The sequence below is a fragment of the Felis catus genome, chromosome C2, assembly GCF_018350175.1.
Source record: "Felis catus isolate Fca126 chromosome C2, F.catus_Fca126_mat1.0, whole genome shotgun sequence".
NCBI lineage: Eukaryota > Metazoa > Chordata > Mammalia > Carnivora > Felidae > Felis > Felis catus.
In genome coordinates this window covers 122,183,102-122,202,627 of record NC_058376.1, presented here as the reverse complement: position 1 = coordinate 122,202,627, position 19,526 = coordinate 122,183,102, and the positions used below count along the sequence as shown (strand labels likewise).

The 19,526-nt window shown below is 47.4% G+C and overlaps 1 protein-coding gene across 1 annotated transcript in view; it reads left to right on the top strand.

Moving 5' to 3' along the window:
• Positions 1 to 6,058: 6,058 nt before the first annotated feature.
• Positions 6,059 to 19,526, top strand: part of SPSB4 (splA/ryanodine receptor domain and SOCS box containing 4) — an 81,962-nt gene continuing 68,494 nt past the window's right edge. The window contains exon 1 of the mRNA XM_006936390.5: positions 6,059 to 6,761. The gene's annotated coding sequence lies outside the window, so the exon portion shown is untranslated. The remainder of the gene's footprint in view (positions 6,762 to 19,526) is intronic.

Here is a 19,526-nt window from a genome sequence, read left to right as displayed (position 1 = left end):
CCACTCTTGCCAATTTTATTCAACATAGTATTGGAAGTACTAGCTACAGCAATTGGGCAAAAAAAGAAAGGAAGGAAGGGAAGGAAGGAAGGAAAGGAGGGAGGGAGGGGAAAGAAGGACGGTAGGATGGTAGGACAGTAGGAAGGAAGGAAAGATGGAAGGAAGGAAGGAAGGAAGGAAGGAAGGAAGGAAGGAAGGAAGGAAGGAAGGAAGGAAAGGCATCCATTAGAGAAGTAAAACTATCACTATTTGCAGATGACATATTATGCAGAACCCTAAAGACTCCACCAAAAAACTGTTAGAACTAATAAGCAAACTCAGTACAGTTGCAGGATACAAAAGCAATATGTGGAAATCTGTATTTCTATTAATATACTATTAGAGAAATTAAGAAAATCCCATTTACAAGTGCATCAAAAAGAATAAAAAACCCAGCAACAAATTTAACCAAAGAGATGAAAGACTTGTATATTGAAAACTGTAAGACATTAGTGAAGAAGACTGAAGAAGGCACAAATAAATGGAAAGATGTTCTGTGATCATGGATTGGAGAAATTAATGTTGTTAAAATGTCCAAAGCAATCTACAGATTTAATGAAATCCCTATCATAATTCCAATAGCATTTTTCACAGAAATAGAACAAAGGATTCTAAAATTTGCATGGAACCATAAAAGGCCCCGAATAGCCAAAGCAATCTTGAAAAAGAAGAACAAAGCCGGAGGCATCACACTTCCTGATTTCAAACAATATTACAAAGCTATAATAATTGAAACAGTACAGTATTGGCATAAAAACACACATAGATCAATAGAACAGAATAGAGAGCCAAGAAGTAAACCCATGCATGTAAGTTCAATTAATTTATAACAAAGGAGCCAAGAATATACAATGGGGAAAGGACTGTCTCTTTAATAAATGGTGTTGGGTAAATTAGACAGCCATATGCAAAAGAATGAAATTTGACCACTATCTTACAGTGTACATAAACAGTCACTCAAAGTGGATTAAAGACTTGTATATAAGATGTGCAACCATAAAACTCCTAGAAGAAAATACAGACAGTAAGCTCCTTGACATAGGCCTTGGTGGCGATTTTCTGAATCTGATATCAAAAGTAAAAAGCAACAGGGGTGCCTGAGTGGGACAGTCAGTTAAGTGCCCAACTCTTGATTTTGGCTCAGGTCATGATCTCACATTTTGTGGAATTGAGCCCCATGTCAGGCTTTGCACTGTGTGTGGAGCCTGCTTAAGAGTCTCCCTCTCCCTCTCCCTCTGCCATCCACCCCATCTCTTGCTCTCAAATAAATAAATAAGTAAATGGGACTGCATCGTACTAAAAAACTTCTGCACAGGAAAGGAAACCATCAACAAAATGAAAAGACAGCCTACAGAATGGTAGAAAATATTTGCAAAGCCCGTATTTACTAAGGGGCTAATATCCAAAATGTATAAAGAACTCATTCAACTTAATGGAAAGAAAATTTAAAAAACCAATCATATTAAATAAGCAGAAGTTTAAAAAATAAAAATATAAAAAATTCTTATAATTAAAAAAAAAAAAAGAAACAGAAGATCTGGATATACCTTTTTCCAAAGATGACAAACAGATGCCAATAGGCACATGAAAAGATGCTCAACACCACTAAGCATCAGGAAAATGCAAATCAAAACCACAATGAAATATCACCTCACACCTGTTAGAATGTCTATTACAAAAAAGGTAAGAGGGGGACCTGGATGGCTCAGTTGGTTGAGGGTCCAACTCTTAATTTCAGCCCAGGTCATGATCTCATGGTTTGTGAGTTCGAGCCCCATATCAGGCTCTGCACTGACCGTGTGGAGCCTGCTTGGAATTCTCTCTCCCTCCCACTCTGCCCCTCCCCTGCTCTCTCTCTCTCTGAAATAAATAAACATTGTTTTAAATTTTATATTTGAGAGAGAGAGACAGAGACAAAGTGCAAGCCGGAAAGGGGCAGAGAGATGGAGACAGAAACTGAAGCAGGATCCAGGCTCTGAGCCTTCAGCACAGAGCTGGACCTGGGGCTTGAACTCAGGAGCAGCGAGATCATGACCTGAGCCAATGTCAGACACCTAACTGACTGAACCACTCAGGCACCCCAATAAATAAGCATTTTTTAAAAAAAGAAAAGATAGTAGTATTGGCAAGGATGTGGAGAAAATAAAACCCTTGTGCACTGTTGGCGGGAATATAAATTGGGGTAGCCAGTATGGAAAACATTATGGAGGTTCCTCAAAAAATTAAAACTAGGATTACCACATGATTCAGGAATTCCAATTCTGGATATTTATCTGAAGAAATGAAAACAATAACTCAAGATATCTGCACTCCATGTTCACTGCAGCATTATTTACAACAGTCAAGATATGGAAACAACCCAAGTGTCTACTGATGAATAAATGGATAAAGAAATTTTTGGTATATATACACACACACACACACACACACACACACACACACACACACACAATGGGATATTATTCAGCCATAAAAAAATGAAATTTTGCCATTTTTGACAACATGGATGGACATTGAGGGTATTATGCTAAGTGAAATAAGTCAAAGAAAGACAAATATTCTATTATCTTTTTTATATGTGGAATCTAAAAAAATAAAAAAATAAAAAAAATAAAAATCTAAAAAAATAGAAATAGAAATAGAAATAGAAATAGAAATAGAAATAGAAATAGAAATAGAAATAGAAATAGAAATAAACCAAGCTTATAGAGTATAGACTGGTGGTTGTCACAGGTGGGTGGGTGGGTGGAGGGGAAGAAATGCTAAAGGGGGTAAAAAAGAGAAAAAAAAAACCCGTAAATCTCCATCCATGGTTATAAACAAGGAGAGTGCTCATGTTCTATGTTATTTCTTCCTTCCTTCCTTCCTTCCTTCCTTCCTTCCTTCCTTCCTCCCTCCCTCCCTCCCTCCCTCCCTCCCTCCCTCCCTCCCTCCCTCCCTCCCTCCCTCCCTCCTTTCTTTCTTTCTTTCTTTCTTTCTTTCTTTCTTTCTTTCTTTCTTTCTTTCTTTCTTTCTTCTTTCTTTCTTTTTCTTTCTAAGTAGGCTTCACGCCCAACACGGGGCTTGAACTCACACCCCTGAGATCAAGACTTGAGTTCAAGAGTTGGATACCTAAGTGACTGAGCCACCCAAGAGCTCCTCTATTTTACTACTTTTAACGTTAAATCTACCATCGTATTCTCAGTGTATGAGCATCTGTTTTTCCATATTGTCTAAATGAACTTCAACATTTAGTCATTAAAATAAATAATTATTTATATTTTTAGTGCATACAGTACACATAGACTGATATTCAATATTAATTAGTACTTTAGGTCATTTCTGAGTTCCTGAAAAGGCTCATCATTAAATACTTTGGATTGTGCTCTGTAGGAATCATGTTATTGAGTCCGGAAAAGAAATTAAATGTGTTAATGGAATGTGGTAGATGTAGCGTAGTCCCTTAAACCAGTTATTTTAAAAAAAGCTTTTTTAAAAAGATGCTCTGAATCTAGTAGAAATTATTGGTACTGAGAATCTATCTGATTAAAAAAGCCCTATCTCTGTTCAAGCATAGAGCTAAACTTCTAAACTGAGATTCTCTTTTCACAGACTCTGAGTTATGGTTAAATACACAGTTGGGCTGACACAGTTTAGCAATCAAGGTAGTATCTACATTTAAAAAGAAGAAGAAGAAGAAGGAAGAAAAATGAATTTGCTAAGTCAGTTTAGTGAAAATCTCCCACTCTGGTATCTGACCACCCTCCGTATCTGAACAAATTCCTCATCTCTCACCCTAGTCTGCCTTCAGCAAGAACCCTGTGGGGTTGGTGTGGCACGGATCCCCATCACCCCTGATGTGTGCTAATTTTCTATCCACTGACCCCCACCCAGTTCCTCGCCTATAAATTCGCACTTGTCCTTGTATTGAGTTGAGCCTAATCTTTCTCCCCTACAACAAAACCCCATTGTAGAAGCCCCCTCACCCTTGAGCAAAGTCTTCCTTACCATCTTTTACAAGTGTCAGGAATGGTTTAGCATTGTTTGTCCACCCAAAGAACTATTATAAGCCATGAAAATGAAGGAACTACAGGTGCATGCATCAGTGTGGATGAATCCTGTTGAGTCCAAACAGCAAGTCCAAGAGTATAGCATTAATAAAGTTCAAAAAACAAATACATAAAACTACATAAGATGATGTTTAGGCATATACATATAACTTTTTTCAAGTGCCTGCATATGTGTATGTATATCAATACAGATAGTGGGTTTTGTTTTGTTTTGTTTTGTTTGTTTTTGCAGAGACAAAAAGATGTACTAGGAAAGGAGCACACAGGGAACTGTAGGAGCCTGGCTTTGGATAGTGGGATCATGGGTGTATTATATTGTGAATAAACACATAAATAAATGTAAGTGCCAGGAAGGCTCCCTGGAGACAACTGGCATACAGGCAGAGAGCTGGAGGGTGAATCAGAGTTATCTGGGGTCAGGCTCTATCAGGCAGAGAGATCACTGTGTGCAAAGGCCTGTGTCAGAGAGAGAGAGAGCTCAACTTTCTGGAGCTGCTGAGAGGGTCTTAGCACAGTGTGGCCCAGAGCAAAGTTGCATAAAAGTAAGACTGGAGTGGGTGCCTGGGTGGCTCAGTCAGTTAAGCGTCTGATTTTGGGTCAGGTCATGATCTCGGGTCCATCAGTTTGAGCCCCACGTTGGGCTGTGTGCTGACAGCTCGGAGCCTGGAGCCTGCTTTGGATTCTGTGTCTCCCTCTCTCTCTGTCCCTCCTCCACTCATGCTCTCTCTCCCTCTCTCAAAAATAAATAAACATTAAAAAATTAAAAAAAAAATGAGACTGGAGCTCAGGAGCTAGCCTCAGCTAAGAAGAGGGAAAGCATCCTGTAGGCCATGGGGTACCAGGGAGGGAGAGTGCTGACTTTAGGGAAAGTACCAGGACACTGACTTTAGGAAGACAGCTCTGGCTGTCTACTCACTGTGGGAGTGAGTCGGCTACCCTCAAGCAGCCTAACCACTGTCTGTCCCTCCAGCTTTGTCTTAACCACCTTCTGCTCACACACCAGTCATGCTATAGGCTCTGTGCTGGGGTGGGTACCTAGTTAGGTGATCATCCCGTCCGTCTGCCTCCAGGAGCTAATTCTTGTAACTACCTTCACCAGGAAACATTCCCAGACTGCCCTTCCCAGCCCGGGAAAGGAGCTCCAGATCCTCCATCAAAACATTTCCCTCACTGGTTTGAATGGTCTTTACCTGTCTGTGTTTTTGATGAACCGGCGCTTGTTGCATTTAGGCTCTTTGGTGCCTGGCACAGAGAGAACGGGGATCAGACCAAATGACTGTGGAATGGAACTGAAGTCAACCCCGGGAGCAGAGATGAGGATACCCAGACCAAGAACTTTCAATTTCCCTAAGGAAGCACCCCCTCGGCCTTCGCTCTGGCCACGCCCTCTGCCTTAGGTCTCCGCTCTGGCTGGGCAGGAGGCTGCCCACCATCAGCTCTAGGGGCCGGTACAGCAGAGAGACCCATCTCCCTGAGCCTCGGGTGGGTGGGGAAGGCTCCGCGAAGCAGGTGCAGTGTGAAATTGGGATTTAAAGACGAGCTGAAGCCTGCTCTTTAAAAATAAAGTGTGGACACGTGTCTGAGGAAGAGGCTATTAAGCCATCCTCTTTTCCTGGCTGCTACTTCCCACGTGCGCTGGGTAGAGACACCAAAGCTGCCGAGTGACCGAGGGTGTCTCCTCCCTCTCAGGGGCACCCACCCTGGAGCTCCCCGCGCGCTTGAATGAATGGGGGAGGACCCGTGCACATGAATGAGTGCGGGAGTGAGGGAGTGCGCGGGTGAGCGGGCGGGTGAATGGCGACCGCGCCGACTCGGCACGGGGGCGCGGGCGCGGGCTCCACTTCCCTCTCCCGCCAGCTGGTGGCCTCGGGAAGGTGGCGGCGCCGGCAGCGGCCCGAGCTGGGACGGGCCGGGGCGCGGGATGGTGGGGGAAGGGGCGTTCCCGGCGGCCGCGCCTTCCGCGGCTATTGGATTAGTGGCCTTCAGGGATGAGCTCAGCCGGATCGGCTTTCAGCTGCAGCCTCCGGGCCGGCCGGGAAGGCGGGGAGCGGGCGGCGGCGGAGGAGGAGGAGGAGGGGGAGGCGGCGGCGGCTGCAGCATCCAGAGCTGGCCGCGGCGGCCGGCGCGCCCCGCGCACAAAGGCGCCCAGCCCCTGGGGAAGGCGATGAGCACACCGCAGCCTGGGCCAGGACCCCAGCTCCAACTACCGAGACGTGCGCCCAGGGCGCCGGGGAAGACGCAGGGCGCGCCAGGGGCCAGCGGCCGAGGCGCGGGCCGTGAGCCCTGAGCCCTGAGCTCGGGACTCGCCGCCCTCCCGGTCAGGCGCGGAGCTTCGGAACGGCTAGCGCGCGGGCCTTGGCGCGTCCCCGGAATCCGCGCAGGAAGGCACTGCCCCACTCCCACCCGACCTCTCGCGCCCTCCCGCCGCGCCCGAGCGCCAACTTCCCCAAGAACGCTCCAACTCCAGGCCACCCTGCCGGGCAGAGGGGGCGCTGCTGCTGGGCACCGGCCGTGAGGACGCGCCCCTGGCCCTGGGGAGCCAGCCGGCATCTTCGAGGTTCCTCGGGCGCCCCTGAGTGGGCGGCGGCGGCGGCGGCAGACGCCTCTTCAGGGAGTGCAGGACCTGCCAGCGCTGGCGATTCCTCCCGGCAGGCGCTCGCCCTCTCTTTTATGGTGAGTATTGTCCAGCTTCTGGCGAGGGGCGCCCTTGGGCGCGCTGGAGCCGGGAGCCAAGATCTGGCAGCGCGGACCTCGTGCGGGCAGGCACTCACCACAGCGGGAGCTCCTGGCACGGGTCCTGTTCGGGTTCCCGGGAATTCCTCTCTGCAGGCTGTGGCGGTCCCAGCTGGTTTGGTTTTGCGCTCAGCCTTTGGGGCGTTTGGGGCTGGCCCCTCTTGCCGTAGGTTCGAAGCCTGCCGCTTCTCTGTAATGGAGACAGCACGAAAAACTGTCCCCCGAGTCACTCTGCCTGGGTTTGGGTCCAAGATCCGTCATTCACTGGCTGGGTGACCTTGGGCAAGGAGCCAAACCTCAGTTTCCTCATCCGTAGGATGGGGATGGTCATGGTACGTATTTTATAGGAGTATTGGTAGGATCTACGAGGTGGTGCCTGTAACGCCCGTAGACCTGTGCCTGGCACAGAGGAAGTACTCAGGCAAATGCTACTAGCTACATTATTATTAGCTGGGTGAGCCCAAGCGTGTCACAACTTTCCGGAGCTGTAGCAGCTCCCTCGTCTATTTAACGGGGACTGAATAGATTGTGGGGGTCTGGGCGGGGTCAGGGGATTCGGAGCGGTGGAAATTAAGGGCCTGGCACGCAGTAGGCTGTGAGGAAGTGGTGTCTGTTGTTATCGTTTACTCTAGACGCTGGGGTAAGAGAGCGCTGCTCGCAGCTCGGGGCCAGTTTCTGGCCTTGCCTGGAGACAAACTTGGTGATGCTCAGGAAGGGAAGGGGTCGCGAGCTCTGCGAGTCACGGATAGGGGTAGGAGGTGGGGTCTAGGAAGGCGGGAGGAGGCCAGAGCCTGGAGCGCAGCAAATGTGGCTGCTCGGGTAGCGGGTAGCGCAGGACGCGCCACGGGCTCCGAGCCAGGAGGGGACACCAAGCCCGGGACCTCTCTCTGGTGGGATAAGCTGAGAAAGTGACCTGTCCAGCCTCCCTAATGGCCGACCGTGGACTATTGCGGACTGGAAAGGAGGGGAGGGCAGTTTTGTACCGCTGTCCCCAAGAGGCGGAGAGTTCTGGGCTCTGGAGACAGGCTAGAGTTCGAATTCCGCCTCCACCATCAGCCCTCCGTGTGACCTTGGGCAAGTACTCTAATCTCTCCCAGTTTAGTTTCTTCCTCTGCCCTATCCTCCTCCGGGGGCGGTTGGGGGTGGGGGGTTGTGAAGAAAGGAGTTCTCTCCTCTCTAGGAATCTGAGCCCCCATCTTGCCACCCACCTTCTGCCCTCCCCGCAATCTGATGAGCCAAATCCGGAAGACGTGAAATGTTATGCCTGAGCCTCAGGGAAACGCTGTTAAAAGGAAGATCCAGGATCTTCCCACCCTCTTCCCGGCCGGTCACCGCAGCATAAGAAGAGATCAATGTACTAAATCTCTCTCAGTCTCTCCATCTCTGTTTCCCCACCTTCTCACCTCTCTCCTCCAGACGTATTTTGCCCCTTCTGTCAGGCTGATGGGGGAACCTCTTCTCATCCTGCAAAACCTTCATTTGTTTTTAAAGCTCTGCAGATTAATGGAGTTTGCAGAAAGACAAAAAGTGTCAGTAGCATGATAAAAGCAAGCTTTACACAAGGGCATATTCCTCTGAAACACATACTTTCTCATTGATTCAATTTTGAAAACTTCCTTAAAAAGTAGTAATAAAAGCACTTTAAGCCACCTTTGGCAAGAAGCAAACAACATTCAACTTGCTGGCCTTTCCACTCAAATATCTCTCCAGTTTGCATTTCTATTTTATTTCAAAGACTGATAAATTCAATGATATGAAAAGAAACTCTGCACGGGAAAGAAATCACCATAAATAGTCAAAAGTCAAAGTAGGGGGAGAATTATTACTCCTATCCAAAGGGCTCATCTCTTTAATATGTAAAATGTTCCTCATGTCAATAAGCAAAAGACCAAAACTGGATAAAGATCATAAACAGTCCACACACGCGAAATGACACTTAAACATGTGACAAGATGCTCTACCTCCCTCAATAAGAATGCAAGTGAAAACATGCACTCTTTTCACTTACTTACTTACTTAGTAAGTAAGATAGGGGCCCTGGGGAGGCTCAGTTGATTGGGCTACCAATTCTTGATTTCAGCTCTGGTCATGATCCCAGGGTTGTGAGAGTGAGCCCTGAGTTTAGCTCCACGCTAAGCATGGAGCCTGATAAAGATTCTCTCTCTCTGCCCCTCTCCCCTGCTTGTGTTCTATCTCTACTAAAATACAAACAAACAAACAAAAAACACGCTACAATAAGATATATATTTTTTTCACTTCAGCAGATATTAGCAATAAGCATTAATCAGAAACATCTTTTAAAATTTAAATCAAAGTCCTCTCTCTCTTAGAACCTTCTCCAAGCTGCCACGCTTGGAGAAGCGTGCCTGGTCACCGCCAGGGTCTTCCAGGTCTGGTTACTGCCCCCTACTCCCTTTTGCCATCATTTTCTTCCCACGTTGCCCTCCACTACCGGCCTTTCTGGTTTTGCTGCAACAGTGGAAGGACTTCATTTGCCGTTCCCCCTCCTAGACTACTTTTTCTCTTCGCTTTTCTTAAGACTGGCGGCTTCTTCTAGCTTGGGCAGGCCTGTCCTTGGGGGACTTCACTCCTCTCCCAGGAAGTGGCCCAGGCCCGGGCCACTACAGTGTTCCTCATCCCTCTGTGAACAGACCCAGTTCAACTCACCAAATGGGGGCTACTTAATTCTGAGTTGCCTGGCCTGTTGTCACATAGCCAGGCTCTTGAAAGGTCCCTTCTCTGTTGTTATAAGAACCAAGGGTCTCAGGGCAGCTCCCTGGCTAGAACAGGCCATTCTGTGTGGAAAATCAGGAGGCTGGTGGGACCTGGGGTGAAGTTACCAGGCAGAAGCGTCTGCCTCATAGTCATTTAAAAAAATTAGTACATAAATGTGTGCGCTTAATTTTTGTGGACATAACCATACGTATTTGGTTAAAGAAGATCAACAGCAAAATATATGTAAAATATGAACACATTTTTAATAAAACATGGTTCCTAAATAAGTCAACTAGTTTATCTGCTGCTGCTCAGCTCAAGAAATAAGATTCTGTTCGGAGGCTGTGAGAAAAAGTCGTCTCTGCTAAACCCTTAGGGAAAGAGGATGGTGAACCCAAATCAGATATCATGGGCCTTGTGGACCTTTCCAGGGCAGTGTTGACTGTGTGATTTTTGCTTCACATATTGAGTTTAGAACTGAATCCCCATTTAAAGTGTGTACTTGGTTTATTATTTTTTTTTAATGTGTACTTTAATTTTGAAAAAAGTGTTTGTTGCTTAAAATGCAAAATACACAGGAGATGTGGAGTGGATATTCCTTCTTCAACCCAACAAGTACTTTCTAACCTAGCCCAAGGGGACAGGTGCTGGCTGGCTGCCGCCAGGAGGTAGAGGAGAGTCGGGTGCTGGCTTTGCCAGCAAGAAATGCAGCATGCACTGCAGAAGACAGCAGAGATGAGGGTGCACAGAGCTGGAGGGCTGGCACAGAGGATGCCCAGCCTGCCTGGGGGGAGCAATCAGCCAGGCAAGTGAAAGTGGGAAGGCTCCTAGGACACCAAGGTATGGACAAGATGTGGTGCTTGGGGGAGTCTGGCATGGGTACCCTGGGCTAGGCCATGCTGGGAGGCAGTGCGGGAGGAATAAGCAGGAGCAGGTCTTGGGGGCTGTTGTGCCAAGCCACGGGGTGCAGCTTCCCCTGAGAAGCCACGTGGAGAGGTGAATGAGAAGATGGGTGGTGGCTTGGTCAGATTTACCCCTTGGCAATGTGGAAGGGGGCTTAGGGGACACAGACTGGAGTCCAGGAGCCCCATTAGGAGACCATTGTAGTAATCCAGGCAACAGCTGAGCTGAGGGAGAGCTGGAGGCATTAAATGAGAGGGATGGTGGGGGGGAAATCCATGGCAGAAATGGGGGTGCACAGAGGGGAGCCTGGTATGCTGGAGAGGGAAGAGGCTGAGGTTGAGCCCTGGACATGTACTGTTGGGTCATCTTCTCCCCAGATGTCTGGTATCCCAAGAAGGTGAGCATGCCCCCAGACGTGGCTTGCGGTAGAGACCAGGTGGCTTTCCAAGGCTGTTTGAAGGAGCACCTAATCTGGTGGGCAGAGGCTTCCAGCAAGAGGGTTGTGGTGCTGAGGAGAGAAGGCAGGGCTGGATACCCAGTTTGGAAGAATCTGCAGAGGCCGGAATTGAGAGAAGACACATGGAGAGAGAGAGGAGCAGAAACAAAAGATGTGACCTAGGGGGTACCCCCAGGTTTATGGGGCAGGCAAGGTGCATCCTGGAGCCAGGAGGTGGCAGGAAGCTGCCACGAGTTCTGTACCTCTATATGTGCACAGGAGAGGCCCAGAGCAGCTCCCAAGTCACCCACCTGGCTTAGTGCTGTGAAATGTCATTGGTGGGGAACATGGAGCTCTACTTTGTCCAGGAGGGAGCCGAGTTCTTCCAGGTAGCCAGACCACAGAGATGGCTCCCCTCTCGGCCGCATACTGTGAGATAGGTTGAATTACATAGATTCCTGGGGTCGGGGACTCCTTCTCACTTGTCCTCCCCGCCCCCACCCCCACCCCCATCGTCTCTCTCTGTCTCACTGTCTTCCCTCTCTGGCCTTCCTGTTTTCCCAATTCCTCACCAGCCCCTTTTCCTCTCTTGCCTGCTCCCTGGTATCTCAAAAATGCTCCCAGAGACCTCAGGCTTAACAGAGGACCTTCAGAAATCCCAGAAGGTGCCTATCATGATCTCCTCAATCAAGCCTGAGGCATGAATACTTTTGCTTTTCTTTCAGGCATCCTGTGTTTTCCCACAACCAGTTAAACCAAATGGGCAACGTTCAGCTTGGGAGACAAACGAGGTGCTGGACCTGAAGATTATTGTGTTTTCCTCATGGAATTTTCCCTGAGAGGGTTCCAAAGTGTGGCACCCTCCCCCAGCCCCTGTGGTCCAGCTTTGCTGTAGCCCGAGCCACGCTGCGCCTCACGGAGGCCAGCTGTCCCTCAGAACAACCCATATGTGCCTGGGGCTGCCCTCTGGGTATGGGAGCAGCTGCAGGGTGACCAGGCCTGCCCAGGCTGCATGTGTATCAGGGCCCCTGGCCTCCGCTGCCTCAGAGGAGTGTCTCTTTCAAATGACCTTGCGAAGCACGCTGGCCTGGTCTCCGCCCAGCAACCTCCTTCATCCCATCCTCTGCTCTCCTTGCTGGCTGACAGCCTGAGCTTCTGCCTTGGGGGCTCTTGGCTCAGTCACGCGTGGGAGGATTCCCATGGAAACCCCACAAGAAGGAGAGGCTTGGGAAAGCCTCATTGATTCACACTCTAGGAAGACAGGCGTGAGACGGTTCCACCTGGAACTGGGCAGATGGCTCTCTTTGTGAGCTCTGGGGAAGAAAAGGCTTGCCCAGCCAGTTGTAGCGTGAGCTCCAAGCATGTGTGTAGAGGGGGAAAGATCATGGGCGTCAGTGGAGAAAACCTTGGAGGTTCTTTAGTTCATTCATCATTGGTGGTTTCGCTCTGAATGAGCATCTTGTGATGAAACAGCCCCTCTACTGAATGTTTGTATTAAGAGAATCTTAAAAACATCCCAGTCAAACCAGATTAGGGTAGGTTTCATTGGCACCATTGGAGAGGCAAACACTAAAGAATAAAGATGGAAATGAATTGCCTGAGCTGCCGGAGCTCTGTACTTCCAGCTCATGCCTCAGTGGAGGTTCTTTTACTCATTTGCTCAGGCTTGTGTGTTGTGTAGACATTCACCTAGCCCTTGCTCTGAGCCAGAGCCATGGAGACTCCCTGGGACTGCAGTGAGGGGACCCAGGCCTGCTCTCGAGTTGTTTCCTTGTTGGCGGTGGGCAGGCAGCTAAGGAGAGTCACGGCCTCCTGTGATTAGTCTGGTGGAGACAAGTATAGGGGCTTTGTGAGCAGGGAAGGAGGCTCCCCAGAAGTGTTGATTCCCGAGCTGAATTACCCACCTGTGTGCCTGTGGGGGTGTGCAGGGAGAGGGAAGGGACGAAGGCAGCAGCGTGTCAGGACAGGAATGTGTGGGCTTATGTGTGCCTGTTGGGAAATTCTGGCAGGTTGGTAGGGATGCAGTGAAGGGGTTTGTGTGGAGGCCAGGGGAGCACTTGGGGAGGTTAGGGTTAGGGGTTTGCACTTTGTCCTGCTGTGGAAGATTGTAAGCAGGGACATGATTAAATTAGTTTTGCATTTTACAAATGCTGTAGTATACATTGAAAAGCAGTATGCCGTCTGTTAAAGGAATTCAAACGGTATCAAACTGCACTGTTTTTTTTTTTTTTATAGTCCTTGTCATTATTCAGACCTGTCACTGGGTGTGACCCCTTTGGTGTGAGCTCTCCCTAGAGGGACGCGGTCTGGTTTTATACTTCCCCGTAGCCTCAGCTCCCCAGGGAGGCAGCATCACTGTCAGTTACAAGAAGGACTGAAATCCATACCCACCCCGTAAGTCTGAAGCCAAAGGCCACACTGAGAGGAGGGTGGCTCACCCAGTCATTACCAATTCCTGCAGCGTCTGTCTTGTGGCAAACCCCATGCCTGGGTGAGCCTGGCCAGGCCTCTGAGAATGGGATTTCTGGTCCCGTGCCTCTGAAGGCTGAGTGTCACATTTTGCAAACCGCTGAGGCTCTTTAAGCGATGCAACCTCCACACTTCACATCTCCTTGTTTCTCTGTCGTGTTGCAAGACCCACCAGGGTCCTGGGAAGGGCAAGTGGCAATTTGGGTTTTTGTTTTCTTGCTCAGTCATCGTTGAAGCCCGAGGGCGGACCCTTCCAGATAATGTCATTAAGCATCCCACCCAAGCGTAGACTAAGAAATTAAGTTTGGTTTGGGGGGAATGTGAAAGAGGAACCATTAAGCATTGTTCAGTATGCTCTCTGCTTTCTGGGTTGAGAGACGATGTTATTATTCCTATCAGGAAGTTGGACTTTGTTGTATCTCCTGTGTGCCTGGCCCGGTGCCACGTCCTGTGGTGGAGACAAGAAATGTGACAAGCCACTCCTGGCTGAAGAGAGAAGGCAGGGACTGAGCCTGACCTGGCCACTGCTCTATCCCTAGCTCTCAGCAGCACAGAGCCTGGCACGTGGCAGCTATCCTCCAAGTGTTTGTTGAATGAATACATGAGAACTAGGGCAGGAAGCATGCACAGCAGTACCTAACAAAGGGGCAGATTAGGTACCAAGAGTCAGGTGATCAGAGGCAATGACAGTGTTAATGGCAGAACTAGGCCCCATGTCCTCATCTCCTGATTACATCCTCTAAAAAGCAGAAAGTGAGACCTCCCTGAAGGTCACTGTCACCTCTCCACATGCATACATGTACTCTACCCTGTCTTTAGAGCATGTGCCTCTGTCTGTGCTTGGAGGGGAGCAGAGACGTGCAGGTGAGAGATTCCTGTCCTCAGAGGAACACCCCTAAAGGTAGAAAAAAAGCAGATCAATAGGACTAGAGAGACCAGGCTGGCTCTGGGCGGACAGAGGTCTGGGGCAGGTCCCTCGAGTCCTGGTGGATCAGGGCAGGCTTCCTGGAGAAGGTGGAGCTCTCAGGCAGGATTGGGAAAATGAGGAAGGAAGGACTAGGGACTCCACCCCCCTGGACACAGACATGAAGACTGACCTGTGGCCCCGGTTTAGGAGTTGGGACTCTGCATTGCTAATTTCCTTTCTCCCAGCTCTGGCCTCGAGCCGGTTGTCAGCTGGTCCTTCTGTCCCTCGATTCTGATCCTGACCATTGCCCGTGACAGGTTCCATGGGACTAAAACCAAATTTCTTAGCCCCTCTTTTATTCATTATTCACTCACTAGTTGCAGGAAACCAAAGATGCTAGAACTTCCCTGGGGTGAAGACTATAGAGGCTGTGAGTCTTGGCTGGGTGCAGGGAAGGTGAGGGCAGAATAGGGCCCCTGCTGCAGACCAGGATCTGGGCTAGAAGCTAACACATAGTCCCCTATTGTTGAGCGTTTGCACTGGTCTCCATTCTTCACTGCTGTGAACCACTCTGCCCTTCGCTCCATCGCTGAATCCTAGTGCTCACCCGTGGTTGTGTCTTTAGGGTGCGTTCAGGGCCCAAAATGGCAATGTCAGAGAATATACACAGTTTAAAGGAGCACTTACCATTTACTGGGTACCTCCTGGGTGCCCTGGGCCATTCCAGACATCCTGGTAAAGGCAGGCAAGGTTAGCACAGAGTTAGCAGCCCTTCTCAGGTGAGTCTCAGAGAGGTTATGTCCTTGCCCAAGGCCCAGTGCACAGCCCGGCATTCAAACCCTGCCCTTCATTATAATGTGCAGTCGCTAGTTAGTGGACATCAGCACTCTGCGTGGGTCCTGCCTTGGGGGGGAGCAGCAAAGGGGCCATCTGTTATATGTCTGCCTTGCCTCACCCCCAGTGTGGGCAGCCTATGGGATCCCCACCTGCCACTGTTGGGACAGAGGCCTTGAGGCCCTGAGACTGCAGCTGGGAAGGAGAGCCTTTGCCCTCAGGGACCCAGTGCGGGTCTCCTCTGGGAATGTGGTTTCGCTGTTGCTCTCAAACACCTTAAAGGTGTCCATTCAACAGCAACAACTCTCAAGCGGGCCTGGCTGTGCACAAGGATAAGGCAGTTTCCCTTAGGCTCGCCCTGTGTGGGCCACACAGCCCTGATTACAGGAAGAAAAATGGGAGAGCATGGGCTTGTCCTACCATGGCCCAGGGGTCCCTCTCAGTCCTGCCGCTTGCTAGGAACCTCTCTGAGCCTGTTTCCTCATTTGAATAAAGGGGCAGATGCCTTACAGTTCCTGGGAAGCGGCTGTCATGCCGCTTGGCACAGAGCGAGTGCAGATACTTAAGGTTAGTGTTGGAGAAAGCATAGAGGAGCGCGTGCGATGGGGGCTTTGGCTTCAGGATGGGAACTGCTCTGCTGTCCTTTAGCCGTTCGCTGCGGTCAGGCTGCTTCCTCTTGGCGCCTTAGTTTCCTGGTCTGTTAGCTGGGACTATAAGGTGCCTTCGAGGCAGATTCCAACCCTTACAGTCCGTTGCATCAGGGCACACTGTACAGACTTACAGAGACGGCCCTGGATGAGTGTCGGTTCTATTAACGGAGTCCCCACACACAGCCTGCACCTCTCACACGTTATCTTGTTTATTTCTCATAATCTGGTTGAGGCTCGAGGGCTGAGTGAAGGTCGCTATGAAGCTCTAAGGTGAATAGAGAAAAAAAGCAAGTTGTCTTGCTCACGGAACTACAGTGTCCAGTTTTCTTGTACACGCAACAGGTCCTCATTTCTGTCTGGGCCCTTTGGGTTTGACACCCCCACCCCCTCCTCACTCCCCTACCTCTTCCCTTTTACTCCTCCCCCTGCCCTCCACAGAAATGGCAGCACACCTCACATAAGGTTCTGCACTTTGACTTCATCATCGGTACGTTCTTTTCTCCAGTTGCATAGTATTCCATTACATGGATTTACCATATTTATTTAGCCTGTCTTTAGTTATGTTTTCCCCCCAATATTTTGCTATTACAAACAATGCTGCAGTGTATTACATCTATATAAAATATTTGATATATACATGTATTATATACGTATTATATATAATACGTATTTTATGCGTCTGATGTATTATACGTATGTACATAGTTCTGCATATTTAATACTGAATAAATACTGGCAGTGGAATAGCTAGGTCAAAAGGTATGCGCATTTCCAATTCTGATAGACAGTGTTAATATGTCATTCACTGAGGTCACTGAGGTCACACCATTTTACCTTCACTTTAGCAACATATGAGCCTGTCTGCTTCTCCAGGAAGGTGTAATCCAACTTTTTGAGCTTTGCTAATCTGATAAATAAAATAGCATTTCATTGCAATTCTAACTTGTTTCTCTCTCTCTTTTTAAATGTTTGTTTATTTTTGAGAGAGAGTGAGTAGGTGAGGGACAGAGAGATAGGAGAGAGACAATCCCAGACAGGCCCTGTGCTGTCAGTGCAGAGACCCACACAGGGCTTTGAACCCACAAACTGTGAGATCATGAGCTGAGCCGAAATCAAGAGTCCAAGGCTTAACCGACTGAGCCATCCAGGCGCCCCCTAACCTGTTTCTCTTTTATTATGCATTTGGTGGAACATCTTTCCAAAGGAGCCATTTGGTTTTCTTTTTGTGTGAACTATTTGTTGTATCTTTCACATTCTGTATGTGGGTTGGTCTTCTCTTAGCAATTTGTTTGTCATATATTTGTAATCTGTGTCTTAAATATTTCCCCATATTAAAACAATAAGCAAGTCTAACTTTTTTCATGAGTGCTTTTTGTTACGCCATTTGGTTATTTCCCATTTTCATTTCTTTTTTATTTTTTAATAAATTTTTAATGTTTTATTTCTTTTCGAGAGAGAGAGAGAGACAGAGTGTGAGTGGGGGAGGGGCAGAGAGAGAAGGAGCACAGAATCCGAAGCAGGCTCCAGGTTCTCAGCACAGAGCCTCACGTGGGGCTCGAACCCACGAACCATGAGATCATGACCTGAGCTGACGTTGGACACTTAACTGACTGAGCCACCCAGCTGCCCCCCCCATTTTCAGTTCTTATGTCTCATATTTGTGCCTTCTCCCCACCCTTTACATGATTAGCTTAAATGGTTTATGTGTTTTATTGTTTCCTTATTTTAGTCATTGAAGTTCTGCATTTAAAGTACAGTTAACAATATATGAAAATATAAATTATTTAATTTTAGGTGAAATGACCTGAATAAAGGCCCATGATGCCATTTTTTAAAAAGAAAATTCACTAATATTTAGTAAATTAAGAAAAAGATAAACTGAAATAATCTAAATGCTAACACTGTTTACATCTGGTTAATGAGATAGGTGGTGATTTATAGTTTTGTACATTTTTTTGAATTTTCTAGAACTTAGAAATTAATTTGTTTTCTAATTAATAGACTTTAATTTTTAGAATAGTTGTAGATTTATAGAAAACTACATAGAAAATATGTACAGTTCCCATATACTCACACCCAGTTTTCCCTATTATTAACATTTTACATTAGTGTGGTACATTTATCACAGCTAATTAACCAATATTGATACCTTGTTAACTAAAGACTATGCTTTATTCAGATTTCCTTAGTTTTCTCCTAGTATCGTTTCTCTGTTCCAGGATACCATATTAAATTTAGTTGTCATGTCTCTTTAGGTAGGCTCCCCTTGGCTGTGACAGTTTGTTCCTTTTTCTTTTTTTAAGCTTATTTGCTTATTTATTTTTGAGAGAGAGAGAGAGAGCCAGTGTGTGCCCTCAAATACGAGAGCAGGGGAGGGGCAGAGAGAGAGGGAGAGATAGAGAATCCCATGCAGCCTCTGCACTGTCAGAGCAGAGCCCAATGTGGGGCTCGAACCCACAAACCATGAGATCATGGCCTGAGCCAAAATCAAGTGTCTGGTGTTTAACCAACTGAGCCACTCAGATGCCCCAGATGTTCCTTGTCTTTAACGCCCTTAACAGTGTTGACGAGTATTGGTCAGGTATTTTGTTGGATACCCCCCATTGGAATCTGTCCTATATCTTTGTCATGATTAGACTGAGGTTATGGGTTTTGTGGAAGACCATAAAGTACTATTTCATTACATCATGTTTTATCATTTCATGACATACTATCAGCATGATAATGATATAATAATTAATAACCATATAATAGATAATATGGTAGATTAAATGATTGCCTTAGACAGTTTTTGTGTTTTATTGGTTTTGTTTTGTTTTTGTGGTACTTTTTCCCAAAGAATTACTTCTCACATTAGTTCTATTCTTTTTCTATTTTATTATGCTTAATTCATGTATTTTCATTTTTTTTTTTAATTTTTTTTTCAACGTTTATTTATTTTTAGGACAGAGAGAGACAGAGCATGAACAGGGGAGGGGCAGATAGAGAGGGAGACACAGAATCGGAAACAGGCTCCAGGCTCTGAGCCATCAGCCCAGAGCCTGACGTGGGGCTCAAACTCACGGACCGCGAGATCGTGACCTGGCTGAAGTTGGACGCTTAACCGACTGTGCCACCCAGGCGCCCCTTGTATTTTCATTTTTTATACTTACTAGTATAAGTACACCAGCCATGATTTCCTCTGAGTAGTAGGATCCCACAGGTTTTAAGATATGGAATGTGTTTTGTTATTCTTACTCTGTATATATTCTGCAAATTCTTTGTAGGTTTCTTTTTTTGATTTGAGTCGTTTAGAAGAAAGTTTTTAGGGACACCTGGCTGGCTCAGTCGATTAAGCTTTCGACTTTTGGTTTCGGCTCAGGTCATGATCCCATGGTTCATGGGTTCAAGCCCCACGTTGGGCTCTGCTCTGATAGCATGCAACCTGCTTGGGATTCCCTCTCTCTCCTTCCCTCTGCCCCTCCCCCCACTCATGCTCCCATGCTCGCTCGCTCTCTCTCTCTCTCTCTCTCTCTCTCAAATAAATAAATAAACTTTAGAAAAAACAGAGTTTTGTAAAATATCCAAGTGGTAGGGTTCTGTCTCATATTTTTGTGATTAATTTTTAGTTTTTCTTTTATGTTATTAGATTCTGTATTATCTCTGCTTTTTTCGTAAGGTTTACTTGTGGCCTGATAAATGGGAAATGTTTTGATATATACTTCAATTAACCCTGCCTTATTAATTATGCAATTTTTATTTTTTTATGTCCTTTGCTAATTTGGTTCACTGATCTGTCAAAAGCTTACAAA